Here is a 13,758-nt window from a genome sequence, read left to right as displayed (position 1 = left end):
TCCACTGATAAGTCCTTAGCCAGATTTCATTCAGCTTCCCTGGTTCTCCTTATACCTTGGTTCATAACTGGGATCCATTCTATTGTTCTATAGCAAACCAGCTTGATTTTCTTATTTTTTATTTTCCCACATTCTCTTCTAGAATAAATTGTGGCTCCTCCTGCATTTCTCACTTCATTTTCATTATTTTTTTGCATTATCCTCTTATTCTTCTTGATTTTGTTTCTCCAATATCCTTCCTGTTTCCTGCTTTTATTGAGTTCATCTATTTTAAACTCCAAGTAACCTGCTTATCCCTTGCTTCACTGAGTTAGTCCTTAATGGACATTACATCTGATAGTGATAGGAGAAGTGCCCACTCAGCAGTGTAAAGAAGACTATAGACTAATGAGGTCACTGGGCATGAAAGAGGGCACTTAATGATTAGACATTTATCTTGTGGGAATCAAGAATACTATTTTAGATATCACGTATACTAGTAGAGTCTCAATAATGTAAATGCTATGTCCTTTAAAGGATGTTTGAAGGTGTATTACACCATTTATATATGAAGAGGAAACAAATGAAAACCACAGTGTGAAAATTTCTTTCCTATCAGAAAAGAACATAAATACAATAGAGTTCCAAATATAGTCAAAATCAAATCCTTTATAGTGGTATTTTAGTTTTCTTTTCTCCATATAAGTCCTTATAAGTCAGGACACACTAAGGCTATACTTAATTATTTTTCTCTGTAGGCCATTTTTTTTTTTTGTGACACCATGTTGCATGATATGTTTAGTAATTCAAAATAGTTCAACCAGTATCAGAGAATTTAAGTTAATGGATAGGATAATAAGTTTGGCTTAAAGAACATTCAGTTTTCCAGATGCATGTCATAAATATTCCTCTTTCATAGCCATGACATTCCTGTTATTTTCAAAGTGGAGTTCCTGTTAGGAAACATGCTATCTGGCCATAACATATTTTCCAAATTGTTAACCGTGTTATAATGCCAGCAAATGTGAACTTTGCAGAAACCTCACATTAATTTTCTTTTACCTTGTTCATAAAGAACTGGCCACTAGGCCAAGAAGACCTGAGTTTTAAGTCCCTCCTCTGACATATACTGGTTGTCACCCTGGGCAAATAGTTAAATTTTTCAGTGTTCTAATATAATACAAAATGTTATAAAGAAAGTGCCAAGCTGCATTTTTCTTCAATTGGGGATTCCCTATATATAAAATCACAAGTGTAGTTCCTATCTCAACTCTATATTGCTCATATAATTTAACCTTGGGGAAGTCACATATTTCTCTTGGGTTCAGTTTATCCATAAAATGAAGGGGTTTGACAAATAATCTCTTAAGGTTTTCTCTAATGCTAACATTCTGTGAATTTTAAAACACTTCATTTTCATAAGAGTATGACACTACTTATCAGTTGTACTGTTCTTGGCTTTGCAGATTTGAATATCTCATTTGATCTAGATTTTGTAGGAATATTTTTTGGTTAAAAAATGGGAGTTTCTGATGCAACTTTGAAGCTATTGCTTCAGTTTTGGTTGTAGGACAATATTAACTTTTTTTTTTTTTTTCGGGGGAGGGTGGGTTAATGGTAAAAGTTAAAATGAAGAGACTTAAATTTATCCAGATATTTTTTGAACTTGTATAGGAAAAGGCAATTCATTTATTGTTAAAAGTAATCTTTTAAGCTGTGAGTAACAAAACATACTATGGAATGAAGGTGAATCTTCCCCCAATTGTGCACAAAGTTTTTCATAGTTTTCAAAGTGATTTGAGGAAAAAAGTGATCTCATCCTTTGGGAAAGAAGTAATTAGTAGGAATAATTTTTTTTACCAAGTCATTTATATAGATTTATTTATTGATCAAAAGTTAAGGGACTTTAAGAAAAATTATATAAATTAGTTAGCATTTTGTGTCTTTTTTATTAATTTTAGAATATTAGGAATTGATTAATTTCAATGGATCTTGATAATAAAAATAGCTAAAAAATATATGCTTTAAATTTGATTTGTGGTCCAATAATAACATGTTGAAACAAAACAGCCAATTTGTTTTCAAATCCTTATATCTTAGGTAATTTTTAAATGTATTTCACTAAAATTTGAAACATCAGCAAAGGTTACCACAGAGATATAGAATTGTGTCAAGTGAGGTCAGCAGTTCATAAAGCATCAGTTTATTTATAATTAGCTCCAGTGAAAAACAGTAATGTAATGTTTAAAGTCATTGTTGTTTAGTGTTCATATTTCACTTCTTTTTTTTTTCCTCATAGCAAACGAGATTTTTCTTCTTATTCTTCCTCTTAATCTTGTAAAGGGACTTCATATTGTTTGCCTTGTTGAATGTTGTTTGTAGATACTGCAATTTAGACCCAGTCTTTCCCTCAAGATACTTTAATAGTAGAAATTGACTAGAAAGTAATAGCCGTCTGAAATTCAAGTAGTAGTTAAGGAACTGGCTCATGTAAATCATGAACTAAAATAACAGGAACAATGATGATGGATGTGAATAAATCCTTGGATTTTACCGTAGTGTTTTTCTGAATTCAACTGGCAAACAATTAGTTCACAGCTCAGATGTATATTTTAACATTTCTAGGCATTTTGAACCTTAACTTCAATAATAAAAATCCTTTTGGAAGCCTACACATATCTTTGGAGAGCTTCTATTCCATGAAACTAAAGCATCTAGAATTCTTTGTAAACCAAGGATTTAGATGTTCATATACTCAGGAGTTGATTATACATTGGCCTAGCATAGGATAAATTATGTGTGAGTATTATGAGGGAAAATAATCAGTTTTCTTTTGCTGAATTACTTTATAATACAATCCACTTTTGATACTTAAATGTTCCAGTAGCTTTGGTTTCCCCTAAGGTGCTCTAGATAAATTAAATCTGGAACAATTTTCCTTAATATGAAATGAAGTCATTTTTTTCAGAGTATTAAAATGGCATAAGAGCAATTACTCTGACACTCAACAGAGGGCGCTTTTCACTTAAGATTATAGAAGACTACTAAAACTAGGTAATCTAAAGTGCAAATTTATGCTTTGACTTTTCACAATATACACAGCTGGAGACTTGTTGATTCTTTAAAAATCTCAAATGTAGAGGAATATTGTAACTATCTGAAAAAGGAACCTAGAATGAAATGATTAAAAACACATGTTATTATGAACTAAATGTTAGTGGGAATAATTAGCTTTTATTCCAAAGAGAGACCCTAAATTACTATTAGTAGAACTATTTAAAATATGCTAAAAGCACGTTAATCTCCAGCTTATTGTCTGGTGTAATGCTTAAACATTACTGAGACCCATTTCATTTTGTGAGCTCTGCTTTTCACAGTTTGCTACTTTCAAATATCATAGCCACTGAAACAGCATCTCACAGGATTCATTTAAGCTCCAATTCTTTCTAACACACCTTACATCTCAAGCACCATTTTTGTAGCTATTTATATTGTACTTCTCACTGTAACAACTAAATTCTACATATAATATCACACACAGCATTTTGCCAATGAGGAGGTGTGAATAGCTCACCAGGTGGATTTTGAAAATGTAGGTCATGGGTGAAAAACCATACTCCTTCCTGGTCAGTGCACTTCATTTAACCTCATTTCCTGCCTCTGTTTCACTGCCCGAGCTGTGATTCAGATGCTCTCCCAATCAACAAATTCCAGTGCTAGTACATTCTTTCTCTTGTGGGCAGTGTTCTGTCGTTTGCAAAACACTTTCCCATCCATTCTCTCATTTCACAAAAGTAACAGAGCATCAAAGTTGAAAGTCAGAATGCAGTTGGTCCAACTCATATCTAACCAAAAATCCCCTCTGCAATTTTCCAAAGAGGTGCGATTGTGATTCTATAATCCTGCCTTTGCCTCAAGATTTCAACAAAACAATAATATTGATACTTGACATTTGTATAGTACGTTAAGACTTTCAAAGTGCCTTCCTCAATTGAGGAAGTTGAGGTTTAGGGAGATTTAAGCAATATGCTCAAGATCATGCCATAGCTAGTAAGTATCAGAGGCAGATTTTGAACTTGTAGTCTTCTAAATTCACCTGTTCAACACCCTATCCACGAGGAAGGAAAAAGGGAAGGAAAAGGAAACAAGAATTTATGAAACACTTACTATGTGACAGGCCTATTGCTGAGAACCTTACAAATGTATCTCATTTGATACTCACAAAAAAATCAATGAGGTAAGTGCTATTACAATGTCCATTTTATAGCTGAGGAAGGGAGATGAAATGACTTGTCTAAGATTGCACAGTTACTAAGTGTCTGAAACTAGACTTGAACTTATGTCTTCCTAAATTTCAGGTTTGGTGCTCTATTCTTGTGCCATCTTGCTGCCCCTGTCTCTTCTTTGGGTTCTCTCATTCTCTGATGGCCTAAATTCAGACATGAAAAGCATTTTCCAAGCAGAATTGAAATAAAAGAGCCACCCACTTTCTCCACTTACAAGTTCCTAGACTATATGTTTTGTGATGTCATTCTATCCTAAAATTTTCCCACTTAAGGTTTAGAAATTGTTTAACCAATTCTTCAATATATAAACTTTGATACAAATTGTAGGACCAAACTGGTGGTCTAATAGGAGTACAGTAAATAGACTACTCTGAATACGCTTCAAATCATCATTTTTTCCAAAATTATGAAAAAAAAATCTGTGGCTTAATTCTTATTTTAAATAAAAAAGAATTAATTGATTAAAAAAATGAGTCTGTAGAGGTTTCCAAGTATGGAATGAATTATATAGTATTAAACTTGTAAAATGTGCCAAGTACTATATGGGATGCTGGGTATAAAAGTAATGAAACAATACCTACTTCCAAGGAGTTTAGATTTTAATGGGGAAGGCAACAAGTACAGCTTTAAGTATAACACACCCACCCACCCATCCACCCACACACATACACAGAAAATCAAAGTAATAAAATAGTGAGGCAGCTAGGTAATATAGTGAATAGATTGCTGTTCTTGGAGCCAGGAAAACCTGAGTTCAAATCCAGCCTAAAGTACTTACTATGTGACCCTGTGCAAGTAACCTAACTTTATTTGCCTCAGTTTACTCATATATAAAATGAGTTGGAGAGGGAAATGGCAAACCCTTCTAGCATCTTTGCTAAGGGACCCAAATGGGATCACAAAGAGTCTGACATGATTGAACAACGGTTTAAGTAAAATAAAAAACAAATTGGGAGGTGAGGCATTAGCAATAAGATTGAGAGGATCTGGAAAGATTTCATGCAAAAGATGATACTTAAGCTGTATCTTAAAAGAAGAGAGAGATTCTATGATGGAGAAGTAAAGAGGAAGTTTATTCTAGATATGTGGGATGACCAATGAAAAATATTATTTAATATCATGTATCATGGCAGGGTATTAGATTGGACTGTAGGCAGCATCTTACACTTTCTAATTCCTGTTATTTTGGGTGAATTATTTAATTTGAGTTATTTAATTTTTGTGAGCCTTATTTTCCTTTTTGTTAAATTGTGTATCGGGGGGTTGGTTGGACTAATAAATAAGCTATTAAGATCCTTTCTAATTGTCTGGTCATTCTTCAGTATTTACTACCAATAAGAGGGGAATTAATTTAAGAGAGAAGCAGGAGAACAGAGTGGAGGAAGTAGGGCAAGTATTGGAAGAAGAATGCCAAACAAAGCAAGGTTAGTTCTGTAAGAATAGCACTATGACCATTAAAGGTTGGAGTGAACTGATGTTGATGAGAATAGCTAAGGACAGCAAAAGGAAGCTGCTGCTTGTTGTTATCCATAGATATAACCATTGTTCCGAGTAGAGGGCAATAGAAAGCAAAACTTGTGTTTCTACTTCTTTGGTCAAGGAGGTTATCTTTAAACTGAAAAGGATGGAATTCAAATGAATGACAAATTGAAATTCAAGATATAAATGAAGGGAAGATTGTAAGAGTGCATCCTTAAATAACTTAAATTTATCAGGCCCACATGATATATATCTAAGGATACAAAAATAATTGGTATATGTAGAGACATCTTTGGGATCCAATTCGTGGAATTTGAAGAGATCTTGTAGTTAATAGAGAAAAGCAAAAATATTGTTGCATAAGGTTTTTTTTTTTTTTTTTTTTTTTTTTAAAGAAAGCAATTAACGTCTTTACTTTCTGAACAAATAAGTTTGATCTTGATTTCTGGCAAAATTCTAGGACATAATAGAAAACACCCCCAGTAATTTCAGAGAGCTAGATCAAGAATAGTCAACTGAGATTAACTTCAGTTCCCTTTTTTTTTGGGGGGGGGTAGGGTTACTAGAATTTAACTAGATTAATCAAAGCATTTGTTGAAGTATGTTATGCCTTGGTCAGAACATATTTGGAATGTTATTTTCAGTTCTGGATATTACATTTAGGATTGTTTTGTTGTTTATCCTTTGTTCTCAAAGACCAATGACAACTTGTAGGGAAACTGAAGAACTTGTATAGAAAGATAAGAATGGTTAAGGGCTTTGAGCTCATACCACATGAGGGTTAGTTGAAGTAGCTGGAGCTAATTGGCACAACAGAAAGAAAATATAGAAAGGACATAGTATTTGTGGAAGAAGGTTTAAATTTGGTCTGCTTAGCCTCAGAACAACATTCAAAACAATTGGGAGAATAGAAATTTGATAGATTGACATTCAAATTAAGGAAAAGACTCCATAAAATTTAGACTTACTCAAAAGCAACATATGTTGTCTTATGAAAGAGTGAATTTTTCACTCTAGGAATCTTTAATCCACAAAAAAGATGGTCTTTGCCAGGCATGGTCTAAATTATTTGATTATATTTCCAAATTTGAATTTCTGAAGAATTTCCTAGTAATTATGATTCTGGTAAAAAAATTCATGTTTTATCTTAAAAGAATGAATTAACAAGGGGGGCATATTTCAAAATATGATATTCTGTTTTGTTGTTTCTGATTTTTGATCAGTATCTAGCGTGAAGATGAGAGTGGGATTTTGCATTTTTAGTCTCTTTATTCTTTTTATAAAATTCAGCAATAGGTAATGAATTTCTATGTTCAAAGAAGTTGTATTTCGCTTGGGCCCCACATGTTTAGGAGGATATCCATTTTAAATTCCAGACATTCCAAATCACAACTGATTACAGTTCATCTGTTTCATAGTGTTGCAACACATACCTCGCAAAATACCAAACTAAGTTGTACTATAGCCACTATTATATTGTATTATAAGTAATACACTGAGAATTGACTTTGATAAATTATTTTTTTAATAACTTCTATTAGCGCAATCTAGTGTCCTTTTTATTACATTACACTAAAGAAAATAATATGGTACATCAGAGAGGGCATTGGAATGGGAGCCATGTGAATTTGGAAAAGGCAATGAATTTCTATGGACTTTCCTTGTATTTATAAAATGTGATGATTTATAATGTAGAATTATTAGGCCATTTACCAAGTTCACCTATAGGGAAGAAAATTAATTGACAAGCACTTATTGGGTACCCAATATTTATGCCAGGTACTATGTTAGGGGTGATGATCTAAAGATAAAGAAGAAACAGATCCTGCCTTCAAGTTGTTTCATTCTGTCAACTATCTAGGTCACATTTTAAGGAAGGATTTAGTTTAACACTTAATTTAGTCACTATGCTTCTACTTTTTTCACTCTGTGAAGCTTCTGTCTCAGGTGCCATCTGTGTTTCTGCTGTGTTTCTAATATCATCAGAATGATTGCTTCAAGTGAAAATAGGGGTTACATATATCTTATTTGATGGGATTTTTTTTCTTTTTTTTTCTGTGGGAGAAAGGGATTTTTTGGGGATGTATCAGAAGATAGAGAAAGTGTATGAAATAATTCCTTGTTCAGATGGTCAGTCCAAGACTGATAGTAATATTTAGGTCTTATCTAGGCACAACATTGGTAGCTATATAAAGTATAAATTAGGTTGATGGTTAAAATATATTTGAGATAAGGAGAACATAATTTCAGTGTTTTCCTTTCAGTCTTCTTTGACTCTCTAGAATGAAATTTTAACATTCTTTCAACTTTATGAATATTGACAGAAATGTTTCCTAAAGAAAAACCATATTGAATGGGCTCAGTAAGAAATGAATTTTAATGATTCTAATTAATTTTACCTAAAATGAAGTCTTTATGTATTTCATATTAAGAAATCTTTGGATAATACCCAAATGGCAATATCACACTTGCTTTCTTACTTGGATTATTTTAAATTTAACATTTTACAGGCATTATATCAAGTAACTTAATAGGATAAGGAGTATAATACAGACCATAATCTAGGAATATAATAAGACAACCCACATTTGCAAAATATTGCCTACAATTTTCTAACAAAAGGCATATATAAATAGTTTCAGATTAAAAGAAGCATACTGTTATTTAGAAAGGCTTTTACAATCCATGGAATTGACTTTATCATTGTATTGGGCTATAGAAAGTCAAGTTTTTTCCATTGAGAAACAAAGACACTCTTTTGCAACGATAGTTTGAGATCTTAGGAAAACTGTTCAGTCTTTTCTCCAAGAAAACTTGCCATTTTAAAAATTAAAAATATAGGAAATTGTCAGTTTTTATCAGCTAATGGACAATGTTTCCTAAAGGACAATGGAAATTGCTACTGTTAAGGACTAATTTTTGTACTCAGATTGCAAAATACATACCTAAAGAGACAAGCTTCATATCAGGACTTCATGAAAAACTGTGCCAGGCAGAGATTTCTGTTATTGAGCTTGAACAGAATTGCAATTCACCACATAGATGTTTGTTCTTCTGAGATGACTAAAGATAAGAGCATCCAGTCTTCTCTGCACAACAGTGTATTCTTGATGTTTCGGTTACAGTTTTGCAAGTATTTTCCCATTTGCTGTTATTAAATTTATCTTTAAAGATTAATAAAGTTAAAAAGCAGGGAAAATATTGTTTTAAAAATGTTCTATTGGAAATAATAAACAGTTTTTTGTTTTTTGATCAGGATTATGTTCATCTTTCTAAAATAATCTGGCCTTAGAAATCACCTTCTATGAAGGAGATATGCTGGGAGAAATTAGTAGCAACCTATTAATACAACAATGCTTTTTACTGGATCTAATTTATTTTTCTGTACAGATGAAAAAATAGTTTTGACTGATTTGCAAGGATTGCCTTGTTCATCTTCATTGCTGTGTTTGTTTCATTGATATCCCAATCTTGAGATTAGTGTTTGACACATTTTATATATAATGATTAGGTCTGATTTATTAAATACTAAAGGTTTCATATTCTTAAATGATTATAACAACCAATTATAGAGGAAAATATTGGTAAGATTAATGAGGAGAATACAAGTATTATGGGATATAATGAGACATTTTCAGATAAAATATAGATGCCTCATCACCATATCCCATAATGCTTACCTTCTTTAATTGAGGGCATCAGCTCTAGTATAATTCTAATACATACAAATTTTGACTCATGAAAATTTAATGAAAATATTTTACATATGTGATTATAGTTTCCCCTTTAGTTTCCTTTGGCTACTTTGGTAGGTGCCATATGCTGTAATACTGAGAGCTAGGAAATTTCAATAGAATAAAATTGAATTTATAGTTATTAACATTTTTCCCCCTAGTGTTTTGCGAAATTCCTTCCTTCCAGTTGTGTACATAGCATGCTTGCTCCCTCCCCTCACAAAATAAAACTTGTTAAGGCAGCTCTGTGGTACAGGATGGAATCACCCTGTTATCCTACACCAGTCTCTCTCTTAGCTTCAGTTTCTTCATCAGCAAAATGGAAATAACTTCTTCAAAAGATTATTGTGATGATGAAATAAAATAGCATATAAAATGTTTTGTAAATCTTAATGTTATATTCATGCTTGCTGCTATTAACATGAGCACAAATCATTTTTTTAAAAAAGTTGATACAATAATTTCAATACTGAATGTAATGCTAATATAAATAACATAAAATTTAAAAAAAATAAATTGCCAGAACCTAGCAAAATGCTTTGTACATAGTAATTATTTAATCAGTGCTTTTAAAAGAATGAAAATTAGTATTTAAATAGATGTGATATTGGTCTTTCTGCTTTCTTCCCTCCATCTTTCCTTTCTTTCCTTTGCCATAGAACTGTCCAAAATTGTCAAAATAAACTTATACTGGTACTCATCAAAACTGATAAAATTTGCATTAAAAAACAACCTTCAGCTATGAAACTAAGTATAATATAGAAGAAATGGCGCTGTAGTTTGAAATTGTAGAACCTGGATTTGAATCTTAGTTTTGCCCCTTACTATCCTTGTCATGTTAGGCAGATACTTTTACCCTCTTTCCTTATCTGTAAAATGAAGGTATGGTATTTGATGACCTCTAAGATCCCTTTTACCTCTTTAGTGTATGATTCAACACTAACATTAGTAGAATTAATTGGAAATATCCTTTTCTTACTAGACATGCAAAGTTTCAAATTCTTTCCATCTCAATTGTCTTCTCTAAAATGTTTAAAGGATATCCCTGTAACTTTAGCTTTAACTTTCTATGCATGATTTTTAATGAACTTCAGATAGCATCTATATTTATGTAGACTCAGTTATATGCTTGAGACTAGTTGCTGTGGTGATAATATACATTTCTCAAAATTAAAAAAAAATTATATAAATGAAGTTAGTTCACTTTAAAAATGTTTGGAATTTCTCTTAAATAGACATGTAAATTTCTCCCATGCAGCCACAATTTTGCTTCCTATTTGTTTCCGAATAATAAAAAATGCTAGGTTTTTTTTTTTTTTTTTTTTTTGGCTAATAAAATTCCTATAGTGTGCTCATTTTAAAAATATCTAACATCATTGTTACTGCTTCTGACCTCAAGAGAAATACAGAATCCTAAAAGGTAATGATATATGTCTGTGATGTTGAGAAAGTTGCTTGTGTGGGGCTGATTTACTCTAGAGAAACAGAATTTTTTCCTTCATATGTTGGCTTAAAAAAAAATTCAAAAAGTGCCAAAATATTTCCAAAATGCTTCATACGTTTTATGGAAAAAAAAAAAAAGAAAACACCTTAATTCTTAATATGAAGAGAGTTTGAATCCCTCTGAAGGTTAGGGCTTTCTGTAATTCTGGAATATTTTTCTATACATTTTATTGTGCCATTTAGAAGTTTCAAAATGTTATGGAAATTAGGTAGGATTTCTCGAATCTTGCTTCAGCTGCTATTTTCACATTAAAAAACATACAAACAAATAGTGTTTCAGTGGTCTCTCAAATACTGCTCCCCGCCCTCCCTAAATCCAAGAATTCTCTGATTGGTATGATAGAATTCTGTGATTGGCATGATGTCACCACCACTTATTTTGTTGCTCTTCTGTGGCTTGAGCCTTTAGGTACCTCCCCCTGAAATAGTTCTAACTTACTCAGAAAAGACCAGTCAGTGGTAAACGTTGAAAAGATGACTAAAAAGTTTAGTCATGGGAAGCCAGAAAATGTAAGTGATTGAGAGAGCTGAGAGATCAGGCACCTACGAAAGAAGGCTTGGAAAGAATAATAGAACGAATGGGATAGTAGCAGATGTTGGGCTAAAGAATAAAAAAGGGCGTTTCTTTAAGCTCACTGTTGGGAAGCTGCCTGACGGGTTTATACTGCTTGCTGTAAGAAGCCAGAAGAGAGCTGAAAGGCTTATCTATCACGCTGGATACTACTTGCCGCTGGTGTTCCTTTGCTTGGGTGTCTTTTCTGCCTTCTTTGCTACAGCTGCTGCTCAAAATGATGGAGAAACCAAGAGCAGTTTGTTAGCCACAGAATGTGGAGAAGTGTGGCATCTAAACTGGATGGGAATTATGCTGTGCCTTAAAGGAAAAAACAAAACCACTTGTTTTTCAGCTCTGCAGTTGCCTTAGGTAGAAAAAGCCTTCTTAACGAGAATACTTCGAATAAGGATCTTTTCAGGAGTCCCCCTTTAAAGGAATGATTATCATCTTGTTACATAGCAGCCTTTTTTGCTTTAAAGTGCTGCTTGAATGTACTGGCCTGGCTGCCCAGAAAGCCGTATTTTTCTTTGGAAGTTCTGAATACGCCACAAAGAAGCTGACTATGGGAAAGAAGAAAAACTGCCCTTTGAATCAAGGTTATTTATAGCTACTGCCAAAAAAGAAAAAAAAAAGTAAAAGACATTTTTATTTTTCTTACATTAGATTTAAATTATTTTTCCTGAAGATTTGTTCTGTGCCTTGATCTGAACTATACACAGCTACTGTGTTTTTCTTTTAAGGGTCCGAGCCATGTCTTATTTATAAAGGGGATGGAAGTTTTCAAGTCATTTAAATGGATTACAGTTAATCAGACTTCTACAGGAGTTAATCCACAGCCTGCTATGATGATTATTCACTTGGAGGGTTAAGCTGGATCTCTCTGATGCAAATTTTGACCTAAAACAGAAATGGACTGGCTGTGGAATGTTCTGAGTATTTGAGCCACTGTTTGTTTATGTCAGTGAGTGTGTGTATATATGTGTGACAGTGTGTATGTGTGTGATTGTGATTTGGGGGTGGAATTTTCTGTTTTTGATGCACTTTATATCTTAAAATAACTGTAAAGAAAAAATAAGCAGGTAATATGATAGTTGCATTTACACTGATGCACTGCTGATGACCTCAAACACCTCATAAATTATGACATGTATAATGTGCATACATGGGTGTCCTTTTGGTGAAGACAGTCTTGTAGTTCAATTGAGAAGTGCAATTTTAAAAATACTTGTGCTTTACCTTACTTCTCACTTTCTGGATTAAAAGCCACATAGTATATTTTAAATATCTCCAAAATGGGGAAGCCACTCAGCAGACCAGACTGTTTACGTCAGAATCCACCATGTGTTGGAAAGGGTGAAGAGGAGGAAGATCTAAATATTGAGGACTGTTATGTCCCACAGAGGTCAATCTATGATACTGTCAGGCTGAATGAACAGATCGACTCTGGGTCTAAAGGTAGCTTGTCTTCCAGGCATTTTACAGACCGGACCTTACCCTACAGTCACAGAACACTGGATGTTGGTTCTTTGTGTTCTAATGGTGCCCCAACTTCTTCCAGTGCATTTGAGCTTAGAGGTCGGGAAGCTAACAAGTTAGATGAAAAAATGATCTTCGATGCACTCAAACTAAACAGTGATGTTATTCGGACCACAGCATTACCCAAGGCAAAATCTCACACAGAAAAAAAAGAGAATAGGCGCTCCTGGAGACTGTTTGTCCCACCCAATTTTACAGATTATGCAAACAAAAGTGAAAACTCATTTGTGGATTCTGCTGACTCGTCAGGTATCACTAGAGCAAGCAAGTGCAGATGGGGCACTAATTCTCTAACATCTGAAGATGATGACTCTGGTTTATGCAGCCCTCCAACAGAGAGGGAAGAGAAACAGGACATTTTGACTGGGACCCAAACTCGAATCAGAAGCTTCTCCTCAGCTGAAGAGATCCACATAACAGATCAGTATGGACTCTTTATTTCTGCTAATTCCACCAGTGAACAAAAAATCCCATTGCTTTCTTGTAGTAATGATCATATAGATGAAAACCACCAGTTGATTTTGCATGCTGTTCCTCAACTAGACACAACAGAATTAAATGAGCCACAGAAATGTGAAAAACACCAGAGAGAGATCCAAGGTGAATATTGTCACGTACAGAATGGTCTGAAAGAGAGCATCATGACACACGACATACTGCTTCTGCCAAGGGAGGGAGAGAAGAGTTA

General features: G+C 33.4%; 1 protein-coding gene across 2 annotated transcripts in view; it reads left to right on the top strand.

The window, feature by feature from the left end:
- Positions 1-13,758, top strand: part of DST (dystonin) — a 591,073-nt gene that overhangs the window by 479,563 nt on the left and 97,752 nt on the right. The window lies entirely within an intron of this gene.

The sequence above is a fragment of the Antechinus flavipes genome, chromosome 4, assembly GCF_016432865.1.
Source record: "Antechinus flavipes isolate AdamAnt ecotype Samford, QLD, Australia chromosome 4, AdamAnt_v2, whole genome shotgun sequence".
NCBI classification, from domain to species: Eukaryota; Metazoa; Chordata; class Mammalia; order Dasyuromorphia; family Dasyuridae; genus Antechinus; species Antechinus flavipes.
This window is presented reverse-complemented; position numbering and strand designations above follow the sequence as displayed.